The 12,533-nt window shown below is 40.1% G+C and overlaps 1 long non-coding RNA gene across 1 annotated transcript; it reads right to left on the bottom strand.

The window, feature by feature from the left end:
• Window positions 1-2,722: 2,722 nt before the first annotated feature.
• Window positions 2,723-7,235, bottom strand: LOC147655441 (uncharacterized). Its single transcript, XR_015286469.1, has 2 exons — window positions 6,894-7,235; window positions 2,723-5,236 (listed from the first exon to the last, which is right to left on the bottom strand). It is a non-coding gene; the product is annotated as an uncharacterized LOC147655441 (long non-coding RNA).
• Window positions 7,236-12,533: the final 5,298 nt, after the last annotated feature.

Genomic DNA, 12,533 nt, shown 5'->3' with positions numbered 1-12,533 from the left:
GAAATACAGGTTAATGTATCTGCATGAAAATTACATTATTAGGTTTTGGCAAAGGCTTGATTTTCTTCATTGATGTTTTGCATACCTCGGGGCATATCAACTTACACAAAACTGGCACAAAGCTCAATCATCCCATCTGAAAATACCTTCTGCAAACTTACAGGCTTGTGTCCACCTGGTATATTATCTACAAGACAGACATTGAGGTATTTCTAGAGTATTTCTAGAGAAGGGCAATGGAGGTGGTGAAGGGTCTGGAGCACAAGTCTCATGAGGAGCAGCTGAGGGAGCTGGAGTTGTTTAGACTGGAGAAAAGGAGGCTCTGGGGGAGACCTTATTGCTCTCTAGGGCTGCCTGAAAATAGGTTGTAACCAGGTGGGAGTCAGTATCTTCTTCTAAATAACAAGTGACAGGATAAGGGGGAAAAGCATTGTATGTACCATCCCTGGAGGTATTTAAAAGATGTGAACATGTGGCACATGGGGACATGGTTTTTGGTTCTTGTGCAGTGAACTTGGCAGTGCTGAGTTAATGGTTACACTTGGTGATCCTAAAGGTCTTTTCCAAGATTCTGTGATTGTTTTGTGCTTAATGACTCTGAACAAGGAGCTGTCAAAGTGCTTTCAATTTCCCCCGGTTTTGTTTCTAGCATGTTCATCATCCTCCTCTCCTACAGACTGAGTGAAAATAGCAGGTTTTTATCAGTATATATATATTCTTTGGTACTGAATTCAGGAGGTAGAGAACAGGCATGGAGCCATAGCAGAAAACAATTTTCTTCCTGTTTTTTTTGGTAATGAAATTGCAGGTTGGTGGTTTTTTTTCCCTCCAAGATGCTGTACCGTCAAAAAGAGCCAAAGAAGCTAATAAAGTGTGTGTGTTTGCACTTATAAAGTGCAAAAATATATCATAGGGCCAGTAGCAATAGGACAAGGTATAATGGGTTTAAGTTGAATGAAGGTAGAGTCAGACTAGATATTTGGCAGAAATTTTTTTCTATGAGTGTGCTAAAATCCTGGAACAGGTTGCCCAGATAGGTAGCAGATGCCCCATCCCTGGAGACATTCAAGGTCAGGTTGGATTGGTCTGTGAGCAACCTGGTCTTAGTGGAAGATGTCCCTGCTTACTGCAGAGGGATTGGACTAAGTGGCCTTTAAAGGTCTTTTCTAACTCAAATCATTCCATGATTCTGGGTTTTCTCCGCAGGAAACCTTAAAATTTGTTTGGTGTAAGGAAACCTTGAAACCTCTCTGAGCACTTCATCTGGGAAGACCATGGAAAAATGAATATCCAAATTCCATTGAAGTCAATGGGAACTTTACTACTGATCTTTAGTGGGACAGACATCATTTCACCCACCGTGACAACTTAATATTTTTGCCTATTTGGGGATGAGGTTTCTCTATTGTGAATATCATGCACTAGTTTTCTACTACTTTCTCACTTATTATTCTGTCGTCTCAAAAAGTGAAAGGGGGAAAACCCTCCAGACACTGCAGGTAGGAGTCATGGGAGGAGTGAAACCTTACGGAGATGAGGCAAAGAAGAGGTTTAGTGAAGCACAGACCAGTAGTGCTGGTGTAAAGACAAGGTCAGTACCTACCTGCCCAGCACAGGGTGTGTCTCTACACATAAGCAGCACACATTTGTTTTCTGAGTTTTTTACTGAACAGCTAATAAGCAGATTATGGAAAACCTGCAAATTAATGAGCCATCATGAATATTCATATCAAGCCTCAGGAGGTCTTACAGGAGCAGTCTATGACCAGGGCTATTTGAAAACAAATTTATCCTACTCCAAACCACATTTATGTAGTCAGCTGTGATATCAAAAATCTTTAAGGGCCGTTATTTATTTGAGAGATCATTTATGAAGTTTTTGGGATGGATCCTGCTCCTTGGAGGTCACCATGGGAAAGTATTCACTTCTGTCATTGTCCTATTTCCAGCTCTGCTATTGAAGAGCAAGCAAACAGAGCTCTTCAGGACCTTGTTCTGGCTATTCCCCCACGATATACAGGACATCCATGTGCTGTCATTGCTCAGAGACATGGGTGGTTTGATACCCAAAGGCAGCTGTGGCGTGAAATTGAAGATTTTTCTCGTGGTTCATTCCCACACCAGTTCCACACTGAGCTGATGCTCAGGTCATGCTGTGTTCAGAGCTGCTGAGTGAACAGATGTGTAATGCCATGAAATTGTGGAATGTGCTGAAAACTTATGGAAAGAGGTTTCCTGATCATGTTTTGCTTAGCAAAAAATGCCATTTCCCATAGTTGAAATCTTGGCAGAGCACTCATTCAGTAAATACTGGGCAAAAGTCAGTGGTCTGATTGGCTCACTGAAGGGCAGAGCTCATGTGACTTCAGGAGCAATGAAGTCCTGCAGCTGCATCAGCCCCTTGTGATACAGCACAACATGCTAGGTAAGGGGAAGACTGCATTGGGAGGAGAGATTAGCTCTACAAAGCCATGCCACAAGCTGGGCTTAGGCAATTAATTATGTTTTAATACAGTATTTTTAAGCCTAATTTATTGGCTCATATTAATATGCAGTAAATCTATTCCATTACCTAAATGTGTTTGTGAATAGTGGTGTGGTTTTTTTTGGTTTTTTTTTTTTGTGGGCTTTTTTTTTAATACAAAGTTAGAGAAGTAGTTCAATAGTAGTTCCCTGGCTGGCAGTTATTGACACACAGCACCTTTTTTTACTGGGCCAGATGAGAGCAGGTCATGTAGATAATAATATGGGTTGTTAGTAGGTTATGAATAACTGAATTATAAAGATGAACCTCTTCAGAAAAATACTATTAACAATAAAATATAGAAACAATTTTCCTGACTGATGCTGACTATTGCATGTGTCCTTCCCAACAGCTACAAGTAAGTTGTTAGGTTCTAAAAGTATAGACAGACTTGCTGTCTTTAAAACCATTAAATGAGAAAGCAGGAGGGAGAGCATGCATTTTCAGAGCAACCTTGATATTAGTGTATCCTGATCATGTTGTGTCTGGTATGGGGGGACAGCAAGGGGAGAGACGGCTGCTTTAGCACATGGACTGCAGGAGAGTAGAAGGGGGAACAGAAATGTGACCTGAAAATAGCATTAACTGCAACAATCTGACCATAAGATCTTCCTCATGAACAGTCTGCAGGAGCAGAGCTTGTCACCAGGTTTAAATGCCAGGCATTTCAGAGCAGGGATGTGGAACAGCTTCACTGCCCAAGGCTCCCAAAGGATCTGACTGGCCACGGCCACTGGTGCCAGCTTTTTAGTTTTTATTACTGATTTCACAATACATCCCTACAGACTCATTTGTAATGCTTCTCTCATTCCCCTAAGTGGGGAGTGCCAAGATAAGAATACTGGAGGTCTTTGTACCCTCGGCAGTGAAACACAGCAGAGATGAGAGTAATAGGAAAGGTCCAGGAATTTTTCCTCAGTCGGTTCCCTTGAGAAACTGCCCCCTTTGGGGGAGGCACTGCAACAGTGGAGGCAGGAGCTGCAGCTCTTAAAGGTTTTGGAAAGGAATTACCCGCCTCACTGGACAAGATGCTAAATCCAGGCACCCTCCAAGCTTCTGCTGAAAACAAATTGCAACTTTTTTAAGTCCTGCCCTGCATGCCACCACATTTTTGCTGCTGCAAATAGGCAGCACTTCTACAGTGATTTAGTAGGTGTGGGGAGAAATGACGCACTCAGAAGCATGCTGGCTCACATGTCCCTTCCCACCATGGTGTAGGAAGTTATACTTCTGTAGAGCAATGCTTCTTGTCTCTGTGCTTGCCCTGTATTTCACCGCTGCTGCTTCTTTCCCAGCCCCATGTTTCCACATCAGCTACTCAGGAGCTGAACATCCTTTCTCCTGGATCTTATTATTCTGATGTTGAGTGGTGAAGTCAGGAGCCAGGGCTGCAGCTGTTTGGCTCGTCCTTGAAATTTTTCTGACAACCTGGGTCTCCGCTTTATTTATGTCCAGCCATATGAAACTGTTTCATGAAGCATATCACTAAAATTTTAGTTTTCCTGTTGCTTTTTTCTTACTCTAAACTGAGGCCATTTATCTTCCTTGCTGATGTTTTCAGTCTTTCAGCTTCCTCAGATTGAAGCACTTATTTCTTTAGGCAACAGTTTCTACATTCTTTGAGAGACAGTCTATTTTTTATCACTATGGTACATGTAAATCTACTAAACTATTGCATGCATGTAGTTAGTCCATTGCATAAATATGCATTTGTGACCAAGATGAAGGAACAGTAAGTTCATGGAAAAATTTAAAAATAAATTTTTGAGGAGCAGTTTGGAGCAGTTCCAGTCTATCTGAGCACTGCAGATGTAATGCAGGCTGCCTGCATTTGCAATGCACAGTAAAAATTATCAGAAGATTCTGATTAGTAAATGGAATGTGTAATGTGTTCCCAACAGACCGTTTTTCCCATAAGAAATAACTCATTTTGAGCCCTGCTTATTATCTGAAAGTGCATAATAGAGCTGACATTGAGAAAATTTTATGTGGAACAGGGGAAATAAAAAAGCCACCTTCAAGTTATAGGAACTCCAAATCAAATAATTCGGTTGAAACAGTTCTGCATTATTTCTAACAAAGATTTTGATTGACAAGTGAGTCATGAAAGAGCAGTAAACCTCTGCTCCCAGGGATAAGTGGACTTTAAGCAGTGGAAGGGCCCTTCTGCTGCCCTCAGCCCACCCCCCTGCTGTCCCAACCCTCTGCTCAGAGGCTGCTGCTCACAAGTGGAGTTGGCTCCATCTTTAAAATGAGTAGTTTTATTGTCTGAGTTGCTCAACCAAGTTCTCTTTGCCCTGCTTCCCAAAGACAGGTCTCCTTCAAAAAAGGTGAGCAGCCCTTGCAGCACCATGAATTGTTTAATGGGCCGGTTTGCATCTGGCAACTCATGTCCAAACTGGGTGTGTCTTTGGGGCCTGGAGAGTTCACAGACATCAAAATCAACATGTCCCGTGGTGGAGCCACCTCTGCTCTGAGACCCTGCACTTCTGTACCACAAAGGTCGGTGTTTGCTGTTCTTTGTGAGCTTTTAAAATTATTTGAAAATTGAATTTTGAGATCTCAATCTTTTCTGGAGAGAATTCTTTCCTGAGACAGGGGTGCTTTTGTCAGCACAGCTGACAATTGTTGTTTCAGTCTAATCTGTAAGGTGAAGCAGGCATTTATAGCAGTTGGAGTCCCTCCTTTTTCCAGTTCTTTCCAAGAAAAAATCTGAAAAACAGAGATGTGTTCTCTGTAGGAAAATGTAGGAATAAAACCTCCTTTTCTGAGGCTTTCCAAGAGGGTTCAGGCTACAGAAAAAGGGTCCATTCTCACACCAAATATTCTAAAATATGTACATTTGTCGCATGTGAACCACTGAAAACTAAATAAACAGAGGCCACAGATTTTTCTTTATGCAGACTAGGTTACAGACTGCAAAACAGCCACAAGTTGGCAACCACTGAGAGGTGGGACTGGATTGACTGCCTTCCCAAACAAAGTGCCACCTCAGAATGAGAACAGGAGAAACAAAATGCTGCTTTTCAGCTTGGCAGTCAGCCCTGGTCAGAATTTGAACAGGAGGTTTCTCTGGGGTCCTTGGACACTGACTGAAGTGTCTGTGACAACTCAGTATGTGCACAGAGATAACACATCAGTGTATCAAAATGCAACAGGCTTTGCATTGAGGACCCAATATTTTTCTGACCTCTCCTGCCCAGTAAGTATAGTAACCTTGGTGTAAAGAGGGTTATTGTCTGTCCTTTGCTTTGGAAACTTTGTCCATTATCTCTTCCACCTAATCTCTTTTCTTTCAACGTATTTAAAATGCATCACATGCATTTTTCATTTGTAGTTAAATTTCTGGGCTGCTAGCAGTGATTTTTGGCATGTACTCTGCATTTTCACTCTGATTTTGAGACCTTCCTAGCAATATATCATAAAAACCACCAGATCATTATTTCTTAGGATGCCACACTGATATAAATGCAACCCTCTGAAGTTGAAAAATATCAGTGACATTCCTCTGTTCATCTAATCCTTGACTTCAAGACATCATCAGATCAAAGCCAACCACTCAGCCAGTGTATGCTGGGTTTTCTTCATTTCCAAAAGAAATACCACAACTTGCAGAGCAGAAAATCCCCTGTATCCTTCTATAAAATCCTGCAGAATGAGACACGCTTATGGCTGTGAAAGGAGGGAAAAAGCAGATAAAATTCTGACCTCCAGTAGAAATGAAACTCCTGTTATTTCTGTCACCGAGGCTCTGATTTTACCCAAGAATTATAACTGTGACTTCCTTTAAAAAGTAACTTGTCTCCTTAAACAATGTTTTGAGTAAATGCAGCACTATTATCCAAGGTATGGATTTGTGCTAGTGGAAAAAGATACTCCATTGTGAAATTCAGCCTCTAGAAATTAATTCCCTGAGTCAGTTTTGTTATGTTTGGTTTGAGTTTTTTTTCCCTTTTAAACAGACTCATCAATTTTTAGGCCAGATGAGATCACTTTAATTGTTTTGCCTGACTCTCTCTATAACACCAATTATATCCAGGCATGAATTATTTCCCCTTCAAATTACGCAGTATTTCAGTTGAGAAATCCTATTTTGATTTGAACAAAGGCAGAGATGGAGAACCCACAACAGCTTTTACTAAATCATTTCAGTGGTTAATAACCCCCTGCTTAGATAAATTGTAATCTCCTTTGCAGTCTGAATTTGTCCAGCTTCAAAGAGCAGCCCCGAGGTAGTGCTGTACATTTGCTGCAAAGGCTGAAGAGCCCACTACCACAGATTTACTTACTGCACAGAGATTGTGTGTCTGCCTTTAACTTTTTCTGGGGTACACTAAACAGCTGTCAGATGAAGAGATTTTCATCCTACCTGTTCCAAGGTGTCCTAGCAGAAGCGCACAGCCAAAATAACCCTGCATGCACCACTGATATAGTGTTAATAATATTCTCTCACTTTTGTGTCTTTTGTCCTAGTGTTGGAGTGATGGCTGAGCTTTGCAGGTCTGTGAGGTTCCCCCTCTCTGCCTGACCAGAGCCTTGTCCCTTCCTGCCATTCACAAGGCAGAAAGTAACCAGACCTGTTAGCACAGCACCCCATGCCATTTCTCCCTAACCCACTTCAGCTGCAGTGATCCATGTTAAAGAAACAATTCACAAAGCAACATGAAAAAAGTGACACACTGCTCTAAGTGCTGAGGCTAACCCAGATCCCAGTGACAGAACGGGGTTGGGGAGTGATTGCATCAGCAGCTTGCCTGGGTCACCTGCACATTCCATTGGACAATCCTTACTAGAACCCCCTTTTCCTGGAATAGTTACACCTGACTCAGTACCCAGCTGAGCACTGTCCCTTCAGTACACATGGCTTTTATTAGCTGATGGTTAAGCTCATCATTCTGAGCAGGCACCTTGCTGTGTTAGAGTGTGCAGTGTTTTTCTTTGCTTGCTCTGGCATAACAAAAACAATTTTGCTCCATTTTCAGATTTTGTTAGTTCTTTTATCTGTTAAAAAAACCCCAATGATTCTTCAAAGTTCTTGGGCAATTGCAGTTCTCAAGATTGATGATCTATTCCTAATAATGTTTTATAGCTTTCTCTTTCAATGAGTTATTGTTGCAAGTCCTTGCCAAATTTTAATGAGGTACCCTACTGATACACTTGTGGGAACTTGTGAGGGTAACCCTCAATGTTGTCTTCAGAGATCACATAAAGACAGTGTTCATCAGTCTCCATTCACCACATGGAGTAGTTATTTTCTCCTTCTAAGTCCTTTTTCTCTTCCATTCCCTCAGAAATGGAGCCCCAGTATCGTGATGCCTGGAGCACAAACTTTCAGAAAGACTTATGTCTCCTCTAGCAACTGATTCTTATAAGCACCATGAAGTGTAGCCACAGTGGAAGTTTTAGTATGGCCCTGTCTTCATTATCCTTTTGCCATCACACTTTAGCCTTCCTCTCAGGTTCCTTAGAAATATCTTAATTAAAAAAAGAAGTTATTTTCAGCAGAAGAGAGGTGAAACACAGCATTACATGTGTGTAAGTGTCCAGTTACTGCGGGTGGGGCTCCCATCACCTCTCAGACAGCCTGACCTGCATTTTGGCTTATTCCTGCTGAACTGTATTTGACTTGAAAGAGTGAAAATAATGATTTTGCCTCTTACTTGTCTAGTTCATATATCAGTCAACAATTGTTGGCTTTGCCAAGGGCGACTCTTGCTCTATTAATCCACAAACTTGCTCTCCAGAGTCCTTCACTGTGGCCTCACCCCAGCCTGCCAACTTCTGGGTCTAGTCAGGGCTTCTTACCCACACACAGCACAGAAATAATATTAACTGCATCCACTTAAATCAACAAGACAGCTTTGGGACTGTGCTTACAACTGTTAAGCCAAAGCATAAATATTTCTGGAAGCCTCAAAAATATGAGTTTAGAGTGGGAAACTGCTTGAAAATTCACCTGCCACAAGTGCTACTGAAGTTCCAGTGTCATAGAAACTTGAAGTAACTTTTGTTTTAACTTCGTGGGCTTCCTAATGAAATATCTTGTGACTGCTTTTGTTTTTAAATTTACTGTGCTTTAGTTCAGTAATTGGTTTATGACTGTAATTACTAGTCTTTCAGGCAATGCTTATTAAAAACAAATTAGGTTGCTCCAAACTCTGGTGATTTTATGATCATATAGATCAATATAAATCACAGTTAATTAAGCTCTTATCACTTAGGTTTTCCATACACAGTATATTTACAGCATTGCAATAACAGGCAATATTCCTGCCTTTCCACATCAATTTAGTCATATTAAAATAAAAATAGGTTTATAACAACAGAGGCTGAACACCAGAATTTACTTAAGTAGCCTACTGCACACTAGCAATGATATGATGGTGTAAGCTGATAGTGTTTATCTACAGAGGGGGAAAAAAATCCCTAGAAATACAAGCCTAATCTGAAAAATGCTATTTTAAAAAGGGAAAATAAAGCAAGCCAAGTTAAAATTCTTTGAATAGGTTTCCTTTCCAAGTCTTATCAGAGTTGTTACAGGGTATAATTCTGGCTGCACTATAATGGAAAAAAAAAAAAACCCCAAAACAAACAACCAAACACCTACGGTAGTTAAGAGTGTAAGTATTCCTTAAGATGTCCAAGCCAAAATGTGCACATAAATATAGTCTGGACTTGTTTTCTTTTTTACAAGATCCACCCTCTAATAAATTTCTCTTTAATGGCCATTACCACTTCCATTAAAGATTTTTGTATTAAAACAATTACAGAATGTCTCCTGACTTGCAGGAGTCTCTGAGTGGTAAAGTTAAAAACCAAAATGAGCCATTGGTCTTCAGGAGTTTTTTCCTGAATAAGGATCCTTCAGGAGCAACTCCACTAAAACTTCCAGGCCAAGATTCAACAGTTGCAAGTTTTGATCTTCAAAAAGGCAAAATGTAAAATATAGATGGTTTTTAATGCTTATGGGAAAAAAAATATCATCCCTCAACCAAGCCACTTTCGCTGACCTTCTCTATTTTTGCTTTCATATTTATTATGGCTGGAGAAATGCACTAGTTAAAAATTATCAACTTGAATTTAATGCACTAGAAAACAGGATCTGCTTCCACCTCTGTCTGCACACATGAAGGCCATGCTAGATGAGAGAGATCTGGCTGTGCTTTGGAGGCTGACCCATGGCACAGTGCAGGGTCTGGCAGGTGAGATGTCCATCTGCAGCCCAGACCTGGCTGACCAGTGTTTCCAGGGCCTGAGATAAAATAATACTAATAATAAATACTGATTTCAGGCTGAACTGACTGACATCACTGATAATTTATTAAAGCTGGCTGCTGTGGGGGGTGAATATTTTCAGGCTGCTGGCTTAAAGTAATCGCCCGAAGTATCAACATTACCTGATATAATCACTACATAGTTCCTACATAGGTATTTTTGCTTCATGCAACACACATTTTGAAATCTCTGTCCCATTAGGTTAATGACTTTAATGGCTGCTTTTGTGAGATGCTTCAATCCTGACTGGCATAGAGCACCTCCAACGTGCGATGTACCATGTTATCATCTCAAGTTTTCTGTTTCTTCATCAATATTATTTCAAGTGGATCCCCTGTTCCCCAACATCCAGCAACCCATGTCTTGCTGTGGTATATTGATAATCTGAGTATATTTTATGATGAGATTAGGAGCTATGCTTTCTTAATATTCATTAACTCATTTGCATTTCTCTAGCCCTGAAAAACACATTAAATAAAACAATAAGGTGGATGTTGGAGTCAGCTTGAAAAAGAAGATTTTGAGGTATACTATATTTTAAATGTCATTTTAACAGGTGAGAGCAGCACATTTATAATGACCAAAAAAGAAAAAAAAAAGAAGAAAAAATCATTAAAAAGAAGAAAAGTCTTTACTACCTCAAATGTTACCAAAATGTCACATCACATAGAAACACTTTCAAAGAGGAAGATATGTTCTTTCCCGATGCACCAGTTTCATAATATTGTGACATTTACATTCTAATGATAACTAAACTTTGATCTTTGGGAAACTTTAGAGCAAAGAGCCTGATTTACTGTGATTTTGCCACCTCCCTGAGGGAACTAGATGCAGCCTGCAAACCTCACAGGAGTTATACAAACAGAAAATAAGAAAGTAAAATATTGGGAAAGATGGCTGTTTGGATTATGTGTGCAGATAGAAGTCATGAGGATTAGCCAGGTTGAACATTGAGGTTTGGTTAAGGATAGCTACACAAAATCCATGCAAACACTCCCCTGCACTTAGGGGGACAAGGAGCTGAAGACATAAACCTGAACCCATCTATCTTTTACTGACACTGGGTCTTGAGAAGTTGGGAGGTAATAAACTAAAGGGATTGCAGAGCTTCAGCTTTATTCCTAATCTGTGTCACAGAATTAAAACTAACATGGGCAGGAAATCTTGTCTTTATGCCCTCCTTAGGAGGGAATAAAGGACATCATTCTGCATACAGGTAGGTAGAGTACAGCTGGTGCTGCTCTCTGAGAAAGGTGGAGGCTGAGGAGCCTCCTTACTTTTGCAGGGAGTGCTGTCACGTGTCCTAATTAAAATACCTGCTTTAACAATTAACTCAGGCTTGATTCAAGGTTCATCTGGCGAAATACTGGCATCTGGACGCTGCTCAAGGCAAATCTTTATTGTACACTGAAGCCAGTCTTCTGTCTGTCTCTCTCCCCTCAGCCTGGAAGGAAACACTTTTCCTTTACAGTGTTTTTCTGTCAAAAGCCCTGCAGCCACTGAATTTTTAGGAATTGTTTTATTTGCTTTGGTGTGCTGGGAAACTGGCTGCCTTTAGTGTAAAAGGGGAAAGAGCAATTTTACCTGGGTTTGTACCTTGCTGGATCCTGCAAGGCACATCATGCAACTCAGTGATATATTAGAGTGAGCAGGTTGCTTGCAACAGGGAGGTAGAAAAAAAGGAAAATAGGTGGTGCACAATGCCATGCAACCAAAGACGTTTTGTTTCTGTAATCATCTGCTACCATACCCTTATCCCAGTCAACACTGTGCTTCTCCAAACTGAAGAAGTTTTTAGGTTCATTAAGGTCTCCCAAAAACAAGCACCTTCTGCCCCAAAATAATTTTCATCAACTGCCCTTCAAAGTACTATATGGGACAGAATCAATTAACTCTTAAGGATTAGAATTTGAGCTACATGCAATAAATTCGACTACTTGCTCCTGGATGGAATTTTTGCAGTAAATAGGAATCTCCTAAGTGTCAGAGTGCTCAAGATAGTAGTCTGTGGTGTGGCTTTTCAGAGCTAAATTATCAAGCAAAGTATATTCAGTCTATTCAATTCAACAATACCACTAATATTAATCTTTCTGCTGGAACTGATGCGTAGCAAAATATCTCCAATGAGAGAAATACGAGGCTTACTACTAAAATTCTTGCATAAGCTTTTCATACAATAATTCTGAACTTCAAATAATGTAATATTACATTGAATAAAAAAATATGACCTCCCATCTGAAAATGAAAAGTGTCTTTTGTAATTGACATGGAGTCTTTAAGGGTTAGCATACAGAGTCCTTGTGTGCAGGGAAATATCTGTGGAAGAAAATACCAACTTTGCAAGTTGTTCTTGGTTTGCTCAGTTAATAACACTCAATGTTTTATATTTAATTACAGAAGATTGCAATTCATTATTTCAAACAGATTTAAAACCTAATAAGCATCAGACTGCAGAGCAAATACTCTTCCTTTGTGCACATAACTGCTTCCAGCTTCTCAACCTTTTGTAATATAAGTACAGGAAAAAAGAATTAAAAATATGTACATGAAGGGAGATACACTAGAACATTTTGTCTGTTCATTGGAGCTGGATAGTCAACACAACAAGAAAAATTAAACTGGGATTTAGAGACACTTTTTAACCTTGTAGAATGAAGAGCTTTTATGATTTTACTTTAATTACCTTCTTTTTCAGTTTTTCCTTTGTTGTCTAAAATATCAGTGAGACTTCTGT

Source organism: Cyanistes caeruleus, chromosome 1 (genome assembly GCF_971803275.1).
Source record: "Cyanistes caeruleus chromosome 1, bCyaCae1.hap1.1, whole genome shotgun sequence".
In the NCBI taxonomy this organism is placed as follows: domain Eukaryota; kingdom Metazoa; phylum Chordata; class Aves; order Passeriformes; family Paridae; genus Cyanistes; species Cyanistes caeruleus.
This window is presented reverse-complemented; position numbering and strand designations above follow the sequence as displayed.